Source organism: Anarhichas minor, unplaced genomic scaffold (genome assembly GCF_050575085.1).
Source record: "Anarhichas minor isolate MPS153535 unplaced genomic scaffold, ASM5057508v1 ptg000024l, whole genome shotgun sequence".
Taxonomy (NCBI): Eukaryota; Metazoa; Chordata; class Actinopteri; order Perciformes; family Anarhichadidae; genus Anarhichas; species Anarhichas minor.
In genome coordinates this window covers 18,642,241-18,655,540 of record NW_027466470.1, presented here as the reverse complement: position 1 = coordinate 18,655,540, position 13,300 = coordinate 18,642,241, and positions in this window count along the sequence as shown.

Sequence of the window (13,300 nt, the reverse complement as noted above, 5' to 3'; positions counted from 1 at the left end):
TTTTATTTTTTATCTTTAACTAGGAAGATCAAAATGGACTACCGTCACTTCCAGAGAGACCAGGACGCATTCTTGCCCTCTCTGAAACCTAGAGTCTCACTACTAACTATTTCCCATCCCAGATGGAACAAACAAAGTCTCTGAAACAGCCTCTGCCTTCGCTGCTGGGGTGCCTGGGGGGCTGTGTCCAAGGGACCAGGGGGCGAGGACTTAACCACTGGCGAGGGAACAGGGGAAGAGGAGGGGGGCGACTCAGTCTCTGGCGGGCAGCTTGTGCCCTGGGGGTCCAGGGACCAGGACATGGGCGTTGTGGGGTTTATGTGGGCCTCGGACACAGACACTGGAGCCCCCTGCGTTACCCCAGGGGCGCTGGCCCATGAGCGAGCAGGGCGCGAGGGGGAAGGCTGGGGAGGAGATCTCTGTGTCCCAGATGCAAGTTGAGAAGAGACCCCTCTGTAAAGGGCCAGCCTGTCTCTATGGAGCACCACTCTCCTTCTGTTGGGAGGTAGCTGCACCCTGTAGACGACCACATCCACCTCCTCCAATACTCTGCAGACCACCCCATTGGCTGTCGAGCTTTGGGAACCGTCCCTTTTTCCGCTCGGGGTTGTAAACCCAGACCAGCTCTCCAGCCTGAAAGTGCTTCCCTTTTTCCCTCACGTCATAGTTGCGTTTTTGTCTCAGGCTGGCACTTAGCTGCTGTTTCTGGGCAAAAACATGGGCTGAATCGTGGTGGTCCTGCAGTCTCCTGGCGTACTCAGGGAAACACCCGGGACTCAAAGTTCCTCCTCTGTATGGTCTCCGGTACTCTGAAACGGCTAAACATGCCTTTCACCAGGGCCTCCACGACTATCTCTGCCTCCTGGTCTGGGAGAGTGTACGCCTCTGGCCATTTTGTGAAATAGTCTATGGCGGTGAGAACGTAGCGGTTTCCCTTGTATGAACGAGGTAGCGGACCCACCACATCCACTGCCACCCTTACCCTCGGTGCCCCCATTGGAAACTGTTGCAGTGGAGTGTGGGAACGACCTGGGGGTCACAGTGGCGGCAAAAGTCATCAACGTCTCTCCTGCACTGTCCCCAGTAAAAGCCCTGGTGGAGACAGCAGAGTGTTTTAGAAACACCAAAATGTCTTTTCTAGCATAGCCTCCCGCAGGTCCTTGGGGACCACCACCTGCCACCTTTCCTCCCCTGTTGCTGGTTCCTTCCACGCCCGCTGGAGTACGCCCTGACTCAGGCGCAAAGACCCAAACTGAGACCACAGACCTTTAATTGCTTTGGATTACACTGCCACCTCTTCCCACGGTGGTCACCGCTGTGCCTCCACCCATTGCAATGCAGGCTGTAGGTCCTTGTCCTGCACCTGGTGTTGTCTCCACTCTGCCAAGTCCACTGTCTGCAGATCCCGGCATATGAACTCCTCCAACCGTCGAACTGCAGCACAGTCTCCTTCCACAGTTCCCTCTCGCAGGACTCCCTCTAATCGCAGTAGCGGCACCGTCTGCAGCACATGGGCGGCGTGAGAGGGCGTCTGCATTGGTGTGGTGCGACTGCCTGCACCTTCTCTTGCATGGTGCATGGTGACCCTAGCCGGTGTCCCAAAAAAGATACCTCTCTCTGCATAAAGTGGCACATCTCAGGGTGCAGCTTCAGGCCAGCTGCTTGGATCTTTTCCAGCACCAACCGTAGAGACCCCAGGACTGCCTCGAAGTAGTTGCCATTCACCAGGATGTCGTCGAGGTAAACCAGGCACTGCTGATAGGGGACACCAGCCAACACCTTGTCCATCAACCTCGCGAAGGTGGCAGGGACATTACAAAGTCCAAAGCTGTGGACCTTGAACTGCCACAGCCCCCGCCCGGTGCAGAAAGCCGTTTTGGGACGGTCCTCTGGGGTGAGAGGTACCTGGTAATACCCACTGCGGAGGTCCAAGGAGGAGAACAAGGAGGACCCCGAGACCAGGACCAGAGACTCGTCAATGCGAGGCAGTGGGTATTAATATCTGCCCTCAGCATGCTTGACACAACTTCATCACAGGCCTGCTGACGAGCAGCAGGAGGCGGCGTGGGCGGCACTTGACAGGCCGTGCATCCCCTATGTCAATCCCATGCTGTACTAGATGAGTTTGCCCCACCTCCTACTCACTCCTGGCTAAACTGCCTTGGAACTCTAGCAGAAGCTGCCACAACTTTTCCTGCTGCTGAGGATATAGGCCGCCACAATTCTTCCTCCACACCTCCCTTGCTGTGAAAGTGGGAAGATTGCAGGAAGCAGTCTCTACCGTACTCGCTGCTGGTGTGAGAGGTCTGAAAGGAGGCACAGCAGGGGTGTGGATGGGGGTCACAGTGACAGCAGGCCCCACCCTTGGAAACTCACCATGCCTCCTTAAAGGTCCAGCTGGCAGCCCGTGGCCCTCAAAAAGTCCCAACCAAGAATACATGGGTCGTGCACTGAAGCTATCCATACCAGGTGACGTACAGACCTCCCCTCCACAGACACAGTCAACTTGTGTGCCAGCTGCAGTCGCACAGAGGTGGGGTCAAACAGAGTCCAGTCCGGGAGCAGGGCACTTAACTTCCACAACTTGAAGGTGCACGCTGTTTTAGCTAATATGCTAGGCTAAATGCTAAAATGCTTAAATGTTTTAAAATGTCGAGGAGTGCAGTGGGACCTTTGAGTGGGACAGAGAAACTGGGACTGGTTGTATTGGGACTGGGAAACTTGAATGAAAAATCCATGAGCGATTTTTTTGTGCAGAATTATGGCAGGCCTATTCTCCAGGATTAGACTAATACTAATAGGTTATCAACATCCATAAACTGCTGCCACTGATAATCAGTCATGTGTGCCAATGATCGATATCTGCATGGTTTTCATGCCACATAAATCTTTAGTATTTTTGTCAGTGTGGAAATGTTACTGAAACCGTATTTCGACCACACGATCAACAGTTTAATGCCCGGGTGACCCACACAGAACAAAGAAGAGTTTTATGTGAAGAATTTCCAACAAACAACAATACAATGAAACAAAATATCCAAAAAAAGAACTCATCCATGCATAACTGATCAAAAACCTGCAATACTGCAGGTTCAATTCAGCAAGGTATAGAGCAGGCCACAGTCATTTTTATGATTTAATGTGATGTATTTTTTTTGTACAATAACCTTATTTGACTTTTCAGAAAGCAGCTAAACAAATGTCCTGTTTTTTCCCCACACCCCAGCAGCACATATATCTACCACAAAATAATGAAACGGTTTTGTTTTCAGAATGTTTTAAATTCTCACCAAACGGTCAAAGATTCAATACAAGATAATGCGAAACTGTAATCTTACTAAGTCAAGCAATTCTAAAAAAAAACAGTACTGACTCTGGCTGTATAGTCCTGGCAACTGATGAAAGCAGTGTAAGCACCAATGGAAGGACCACATTACGATGTGAAGTCAGAAGAGGGCAGCATGGCTGCAAATCTGAAAAACTAGTCTTCATGAAGGCACAGCTGCAGCATGGCACAGTAACAAGGCAATACTGGCATGAAGAGTATCTTAAGCCTCAAACATGGCAAAGCAACCAAATGTTTAGCTAGATTTAAGTGTTTTATCACTTTTGATATTTACTATCTCATTGAACGAAGGAGGGCACTGTAATTGTTTTCTAATTGCCTGTAAGAGTAAGAGACTTTAAAAAAAATACACCAGACCACATTCAACAAAGCAAAGACACGATGGTTTAGTTATAATAGCCTTCTGAAGCCAATGAATCATTTTTTACAATAAGGAAAGCTGTCACTTAGTGGCTTGAGTTACTTTTTAAGATACCATTCACCGAAGTGAAGGTCCAGGAGGAACATAAACCTGAGGGCGGTGATAGACGAGTCTTACAGAGTGATTGATTGATAGGCCCGTAATTTATCTGGTTTATTTAAACCTGATTGATATACATGTTTTGGTTAGTAATTTATTGATTACATGTTGGTATTATAACCTGTTTACATACTGTATATGCTGCTATGTATAGTTTTGTTATAATAATTCTGTAAATCATTTTATTAATTGATCAATTTGAATAATCCCTTGCTCTTAGAACGACAGATACTTGTTCTCGCTGTGTGACGGAGGGTCACACACACACACACAACTTTTTGTTGACACAAAACACACATAAACACATGCACACCCCAACTTTTTATTGTTTTCTGGTATTTTCTTGATTTTCTGATTTGTACCTTCCTTTTTAAAAAAAGTTAAAGAGAGAGGGGACGAGATTCATCAAAGATCCGTAGGTCAGAATTCGAACCCTCGGCAGTTGCTGTAAGGCCTCAGCCTTGATACCTGGGCACCCGCTCTACCAGGTGAGCTACTAAATCACCCCTTTCTCTTTTTAATCTCATTTTACTTGACACTTTGGCAATATTGTTTTTGTTACAATAAAGCATTTTGAATTGAATTGGTTGTGACTATATACTAAATATATATACAGTATATCCACACACACACACACACACACACACACACACACACACACACACACACACAGCCAAGCCATTTTATCACTGAGCCATAACATCCATCATGGGTGCCGGCAGGTTACAGGATTAAGCTACATAATAAACACAGCTATATGTCAATGGCTTGTTAAGTGTCAACACAACACTTGTTATTGTCATTGCTGGCTTGCTGTTCTTCCAGATACATAAGTCTGCTCTGTTACATAATCACATAAGCTGTTTGAGAAATATGGGAAACAGGACTCCACTTTAGAATAGAAGAGCAGAGTGGAATTATGAGTACTGATCCAAACAGTAGCAGACAGAGGGCAGTCATTGAAGTCGTCACTGTTGATTATAATCCTTGTGTGCCGTCCATGATGTCCTCAGAGCAACACTGCGTGGAGTGTTACAGCCTGTGTGTCAGGGGTGGTTGAAGGACATTTCCTGGACTCAGTCAGCTTTTTTTCTCTGACAGAAAGCAATTTTCCTGCTTGGGGGACCATTGTTGCATTGTGTTTGAAGGGTGACTCCAGTTGTGAACCCATTCCTCCTTACCAGAACCGAAATACAGCCACCACTCAGGGCAGGCTGTTGCTTTTCTCGGCTATGATATACGACATATCTGCGGAGTGACACCACATCATTATGCTTTCATTAATAACGTCGGAGAGAGCGGCTTTAATTGTTATTCAGATCGTCTGACGTCAGCCAGAGATTGATGAGTTGAGTATACAATTTGTTCCATGAGGTCTTGCAAAATGCAAAGTAGTAATAAGTGATTTGGACACAGTATTTTATGGCAGAGCTTGAAGGAGTTATCGTAAGGATGAGTATACTCCGACAATGTAGTATTCCACTTCCATTAAGTTATTTTAGAACCAGAGTCAGATTGACTGTAAAAAAAAAAGAATATTTATAGTGCTGAAACGATTAGTTGATTGACAGATAATTAATTGATTAAAAGTCATTTCTCAAACAAAAGGGCCCAACACTCTCTAGTTTCAGCTTCTTCTATGTGAGGATTTGCTACTTTTCCCTGTTTTATACCATAATTCTTCCAGCTGGAAGTATCGCAGAAAGACTTGGATGGATTCCCGTGAAATGTTGCCCAAACATTCACTGTGTCTTGATGATGAATTCTTATGACTCAACCACTTTTGACACGATACACAATTGAGATTACCGTTAGCTTCAACTATGCTTTGTGTTTGCTTATTAGCAAGCATGCTAACAGACTAAACTAAGATGGTGAACATGGTGAACGTTAAACCCTCCCCTGCATGGAAAACCCAGTGTCAGACTCCATGTCCCCAGTTTGTGATGGAGACTTTCTCTCACAAATTAGTAGTCACCAAATCCAATCCGAGATTACCAAGGATATGAGTCATTTCATCAGACACCGGCTAATCAATTGGCTTTGAGATTGAAAATTCACACAACTTTAATGACACATGAGATCGTCATTTACCTTTTTTTAAAGTATTATTTTGTGTTTAAGCGGTGTCATGTTGCAGCCGGGCCCACATGAATTTGTAATTGGTGAAAACAGCTGAAGTTGTGGACATTCATTGATGCAGTGTGGCTCTTTTTAGCAGTCAATACCATTACTCCTCCACACTCACACAGGAAAAATGTGAACTTTGTTTCAACATTATGCAGAATTTGCTTTGTTGGCTTAGCTAAATGTTCGGCTGCGAGCCTGTCAGTCACCCAGTAATTGCTTTGCCCCGCTGCATTTCTCTTCAGATTACCAAAGAATAGTAGAAGATGTCAGCTGTTAAATTGAAGGGAAATTGTTTCTGGAGCAAGCTAACAACTCTGCCTTTATTAAATTAAGATGGTGCTGCCTTTGCCAAGGTTTTTGCAACATGTCTATCGAGTAAACTACTTTCTGTTTCCTGAAGGCTGGCTCTGCATTTGTTTTATAAATCAAAGCACAGCGTGTGTTTTTGTCGGCTGGTAAACAATGACGCTAATGTTAACTGAGAATTCTGTGGGGGACGGATATTCTCTCGGCACTTAACTTGCTTTTTAACTTCCAAAGGTGCCAAGACAGTTGTCATGACACCTTGATGCCAGAACGGGGCAACTATTTCTTTTAAACCAAAATAATGTTCATTTTGCCAGATTTATCAATTCAAACAAGACAAGATCAGAGAGTTGACATATAAAATGTATGCCTCGCTCTACATTTGAGAAATGAATGTCTCTGTGTTAGTTGAATGCTGTTAAGGTAAATGACAGCATGCATTACACAGGGGATGTCCTCCAGTGAGGATGGAGGAGTTAGCCCAGACTTCCTCACTCAGCAACTCTCTTTTACCCTTCACATTGCCTGGGTGTAGTGCTGTCATGCCCACACTGACTGATTTGGATCAGTGGGTCCCGAGAATTTGTCTTGACTGCAGAGGGTTTGGGAAATGGACCGTTCATCACCTTAATGGAAGAGTATTGATTGTGGTGCAGAAGCACGATGCCCGTCTGCAATAGTAATGGAGTTCCCAAGAAATCACAGATGAAAAGGCATCCGGGGATATCCAGTAGGAGGGAGACACCTCAGCCCTGATTGTTGGCACCTTGTTATCTGTTTAGATGTGCCTGTGCCTGCACTATTTATTTATGTTTGTGTGTCCAGTTAGAGAAATCAAAGCACAAGCACCTTTTTAATGAATCACTTCTCCACCTCAAAAATAAATATCTTCTGGTTTTTAGAAATATTAAAACCCGAGGTTTCTGCTATCAACCCAATGCAAATTAAATGAATGGAATTTAGTTTGAAACACAACACTGGACATATTATTACCTTATGAAGTTTATATTTAGCTAACATGTTGTCAAAGAATCCCCAGTTTACATATCCACAAAGCAACATTCATTTGGAGCCAGGTGCTGCTAAATGCTATACTTTGTTCATCAGCTAGCCACCTACTTTTCCTGGTTCATGAGCGCAGAGAGCAGAGTTGCAGAGTTGCAGGTCAGAAAACCAAAACAATGAGCTGAAAGATGCTAAAATCATCTTTAAAGCTGTAGAGACGCAAAGATGACTTGATAACTCACAAGCCCAGTATCCTTAAAATTACGTCCATATTGAACAATTCTGCACCTCATGATTTATGTCCAATGCCTACGTTTAGAGCCAATGCGGGAAGTAGTGTGCCCTGTAAGAAGCCAGATAAGGGGTGTGGCGGTCGGGGTGGTGGATAAGAAGTGGATGAAGTCACCTTGACGTCACCAATCGGTTGGTGGACTATGTTTTGAAGCCTTGAGTTTGGCATTTACGACGTCGCCATCTTGTGTTTTTTGGAACCAGAAGTGACACAGGGTGCTGCTAAGTACGCTGAATAAGACATTGTTAGGCGACCATAATGTTACAATTAAATGAAAACACACCGTGAAAGGGTTAAAGTTGTAAGACGGAAATACAGACAAATCCCAGACCGGACAACTCTGTGGCAGCAACCTGTCAATCACAAGGTAGTCCCGCCCCAAAGCACACCCTGCTTTATGGTCTATTTGACTCTAAATGGACCATAATTTACTAAATGAACATCATGCTGTATTGAAGAAGACTTGAAACTAGAGATTGAGACCATAAACTCATGTTTACAATGTTTACTGAGGTAATAAATCAAGAGAGAAGTAGAGTCATTTTCTCATAGACTTCTACCATCAAACTTCAATTGATCCCTGATGGATATTAAGAAGAATGCAGCTTTAAGGCACTTCCTCATTGGCTTCCCTTTCAAGACCACAAGGTTGCCACTTGGAAGCAACATGTAGAAGAAAGTTTCATGCAGACGACTGAAGATCGTGTCCATTAATGGGCAACTTACTCAGTGAAGGTAATAAGTTACTTATTACTGCTTTAACAAGTAATAATATTACTTTACTTGGTATCAAAATAACTAGTTACGTTACTTGTTAAATAACCGTAATACTAACGAGTAATGCTGCCCAACATTGTTCGTGTCCCATTACATACCTGCAGTTTTTTTTAATCGCCCGTAACCATGATCTTTACCTAACTATGACAAATTATGTTTTAGTTGCCCAATTTAATCCATACTCTCCCCTTGAACGAGCTGTTTGTAGTCCTTAGCCCTAACTATACCATAAATGCTATAAGCAAGGGTTTTTAGTAGCTTATCCATGAATATACCTTAACCTAATTCATTTGGTATAACCGTGATCTTTGATTAACATAAAGGGTCTTCAAACTAAAGAACGCTGGCAGTGATTGGCTGCGAGCAAAACCATACAATTAGTAATTCTTTTCTAGGTCTGGGCTCAAAATGGATCAGGTGTTGTTTGACCTGAGAAGTTTCGGTACTGCTCGGTACTTGGTTATTTTGTTTGATGCCTGAAAGGTATCCAGTATCGACACCCAGCTCTAGTAATTATGATACTCGCTTTAGAATGGATGATATTGTTATATGCTGGTGGTGTAAATAAGCAACTCTTTGCTAACCACATGCTGCTATTACATTTGTCATCTGAATAAACATTTGTCATCTGAATAAACCTAATCTGCGAGTGTTGTTGTGTAACCCACCGTTGTTTACTTGATGTGAACACCCTCGGAAATATGTGCCGGGAACGTGCCTTCTCTCCACAGATCAGTGTAATCCCTTTATTCTGTGATCTGGCATGTCAAAATCACTGACAGCTGTCAACGTGTGAGGGCCAAGGCAAGGGATGATGGACATCAGACTCATCCACAGTGTGTGTGTGTGTGTGTGTGTGTGTGTGTGTGTGTCTGTTGTGAAGTCACAGTAGCAGGGCCTAATAACATAAGACTCTCTTAGCCTCCATTTGACTCTATTTGACAATCCCCTCAGTGATTAGTGGAACAAATGTGTGCCTGTCGCATTACAGCTGTTGTTTTGGCGGCCATTTGTAAAGCTTTCATGTCCTGCATGCTTTTCATTGGGTGATACAGTACATACAGTACGTGTGTGTGTGTGTGTGTGTGTAGGTCCGCTTTAAATCACTGTTATCTCCCCAGCATCTATCTGTGCATGTTATTGATTCTTACCTGTGTCGACCACATCGCAAACAAAAAAGACGATTTCCTCACCGTGTTTTTTTTCTTCCACATTTGTATGGAAATTGTGTTCATATTGCTCCATAAAGTATGTAAATGGAAATTATAGTGCCCGGTTGGTACTTTGATTTAGTCTATATCGCTTCATCTCCGTCTGTCTGGGAATCAAGTCATCAAAGTTTATCTTCGCCTGTCAGTTTGAAAAAAGCTCAAACCAGTGAATTTTTTTTGTCACGGAGAGATGGATGATTCAGTCACAATTATATTCCTTACAATGACAAGGAGCCTGTGTCACTTTGTGTCTTGATTCAAGTTTCTTCCACATGCTGTTATTCAAGAAAAATGTATTCTTGTATACTTGATCTACCTGGTAAATAAAGGAACCGCATGGAAACCAAGATCTATCGGATAACACTTACAATCAGTCACAGCTCATTATAAGCTTGTTAACAATGAACAGATCCTCAACAAAACATTTTTACATGTTTGTACAAATGGGCCATATGTAATGACTAAGGAAGACAGTAAGACACTAAGGAAGACACTAAGGAACACATTTGAGGTTTTTGCAGCCTTTAATCTAAAGTGTAAACTATTCAGCACAAACAAAGTCTAAAAATGCATTACTGAATCCCAAAAAACGTTTCTGCATCCCCCTTATTTGAAGTGTACACTATTCATCACATATAAATGTGCTGACATTTCATTTGTAGATTAAATGTATCATTGTCGAGTGCAAAGCTTTTGGTAGACCCTTAAATTACCAGACAAAATGTAAACAGTTACGAAACCTGGCTAACTTCACAGTAATTAATGAAAGACAACACATAACAGCATAAACTTACTTCATCACTTCAACAATCCAGCTATATATCTGCCATAATACAACTTGATATTTTTAAACCTCTTCTAAAGGTCTCCCCTAGTCATTGAATGTGGCCCATTTGTAGTGTGAACTACAGGTGAACTAAAGGCTTATAAATGACTTATGACTGATTGGAGTATTTCATCATTTTAATGTTGGAGGTGGACAAATCCTCCATAGCAGGGCTGCATCCAATGTGTTACCTCTTTGATATAGAGGTGTTTTCATTTACAAGGCAAGTCGAGAAAGAGAACATTCCTAATTACAGCCAATCCCCATGGGAGAAGTTGCAAGTTTTGTTTTTTTACTCAAACACACACACACACACACACACACACACACACACACACACACACACACACACACACACACACCTGGATACAGCCCAGAGAGCCCCAGTCTTCTAAGGTTGGCCACAGAGCAGCGCTAATGGAACTGTGACTTGTTCAAGTGCACGTAGACAGTTGGACTGTGTGGTGCAGATTTCCCTGCAGATCTGGGGATTCAAACTGGCAAGTGTCTAACTCTAGGGCTGTTTAATGAGGTGTTTTTGTTTTTCATGGCTGGAAAACACAACTTGTTAGTTAAGTTTATGGACCAATTTATGTGCAAATAAACTGGATGGGACTTTGCATGCATACAAATAGCCCACAGGTTGTATTTCAACATTGGGTGCTATTCCTGTGAGCCACAAAGGGAGAATTAAGAACAGCAGGATTGAGACGAAAGATGGTGAAAGGAGCCCTCTGCTCTTACAGGCATTTGAGTGTGATGTTAATTATCCTGATGTGGGTCGAAATAGGCTCATGCTGGCCCAGAGGGGGTAGGAGGAGATCATTAAAATCCACACACACACACACACACACCACACTGCAGCGCTCTCAGCATCACAAAGACACGCAATTAGACACAAACTAATGTACCTGCTCAGGCATGGGAAGCGTCACACACACAGCTGCGCATCGGCACACACACACAGGCGTTAATCAAGTGATGCTAAATGTGGGTCAGCGCGGTTTTAAGCACTATGAGTGAGATTAGTCTGTGATCAAGTCATCATCAGAGGGGCCACGCACGCGCAGAGGCGTGTGCGCGTAACGACAAATGGCTAAAGTGATGGATAAATGGTTGTGGTAGAAAGCTAAAAGGCTAAAATGGCTAAATAAAAAAACGATACCATAACGGGTAAACAGTAAGGTTAGCCTACTGTTAGCAGTTAGCTAAAATACAGGTAGTCCTACACAGTTGAAAGCTGTCTTTTAGCTAACTCTTTCAACTATTTTTCTTCAGTTTTAGCCTACTTTTTACAGCTAATAATATAGCTAAAATAAGAGGATAAATAATTGAAATAGCTATCATAAGATATGGATAAATGGCTAAAGTGATGGATAAATAGTCGGAGTAGATAGCTAAATGGCCTAATGGAAAAATAGTTGAAATCGACACCGTTAATGGGTAAACAGTAAGGTTGGCCTACTGCTTAGAGTTAGCAAGTAGCTAAAATACAGGAAGGACTACAAAGTTGAAAACTCTGTCTTTTAGCTAACTCTTTCAACTATTTATCCCTCAGTTTAGCCTACTTTTTATTTTTACAGATAATCAGAATCAGATGTGCAAGAGTGTGTAACAGTAAGATGTAAGTGTCTGAGTCAGTGGGGGTCCTAGTCTTTATTGATGAACCCAACTGCAGAAGGGAAGAAACTGTTTTTGTGGCGTGAGTTAGTCCTGATGGACCGGAGCCTCCTGCCTGAGGGAAGGGACTTGAACAGTTTATGTCCAGGGTGACAGGGGTTGGCTACAATCTTTCTTCCCCGCTTCAGGGTCCTGGAGGCGAACAAGAGAGGGACGGCAGATTGCAGCCAATCACCCTCTCAGCGGAGCGAATGATACGAGAACTTCTTCAGCTGCCTCAGGAAGTACATCGTCTGCTGAGCCTTCTTGGTGATGGGGCTGATGTTCAGCTCCCACTTGCTGTCCTGGGTTATGGTGGAGCCCAGGAAGCGGAAGGACTCCACCGCGTTCACAAGGGAGTCACACAGAGTGATAGGGGCAGGTGGGGCTGCGTTCTTGTGGAAATCTACAACCATCTCCAGTCTTTAGAGCGTTGAGCTCTAAGTTGTTCAGACTGCACCAGGTCACCAGATGGTCGATCTCCCACCTGTAGGCGGACTCATCCCCACCAGGTGTCATCCGCAAACTTCAGGAGCTTGACGGACTGGTGACTGGAGGTGCAGCTGTTGGTGTACAGGGAGAAGAACAGAGGGGAAAGAACGCAGCCTTGGGGGGAACAAGTGCTGATGTTCCGGGAGGCTGAGACATGTTTTCCCAGCTTGTGATCCAATTGCAGGTGGAGTTAGCCACGTGCAGCTTGGAGAGCTAGTCCTGCTGCTGAGAAGGGAATAATAATAATAATATATAATAAGCTAAAATTAGAGGATACATAGTTGAATTAGCTATAGCTAAAGTAGTGGATAAATGGTTGGAGTAGATAGCTAAAAGGCCTAATAGATAAATAGTTGAAATCAATACCATTAATGGGTAAACGGTAAGGTCATCCTACTGCTTAGAGAGGTAGCTAAAATACAGGAAGGACTACACAGTAGAAAACTCTCTTATAACTCTTTCAACTGTTTAACCATCAGATTTTGACAACTTTTTACAGCTAATTGATATAGCTACATTTCTAGACAACATATAGGGATGGGGTTCCTAAAAGTCTGTTTCAAGGTAGCATTTCGATTTTACAAATGCTGCAGCTGAACAATCAGCAACAGGGTCCCTGAAATCGCTGTAAAATAGAATAACTTCTGCTCATATATTCATCCTCTCCCCCACGGCCAGTAATGAACTGCCGCTGCCTGCTATGACTGAGCAATATGGTTTTGCAGGATATTGAAGG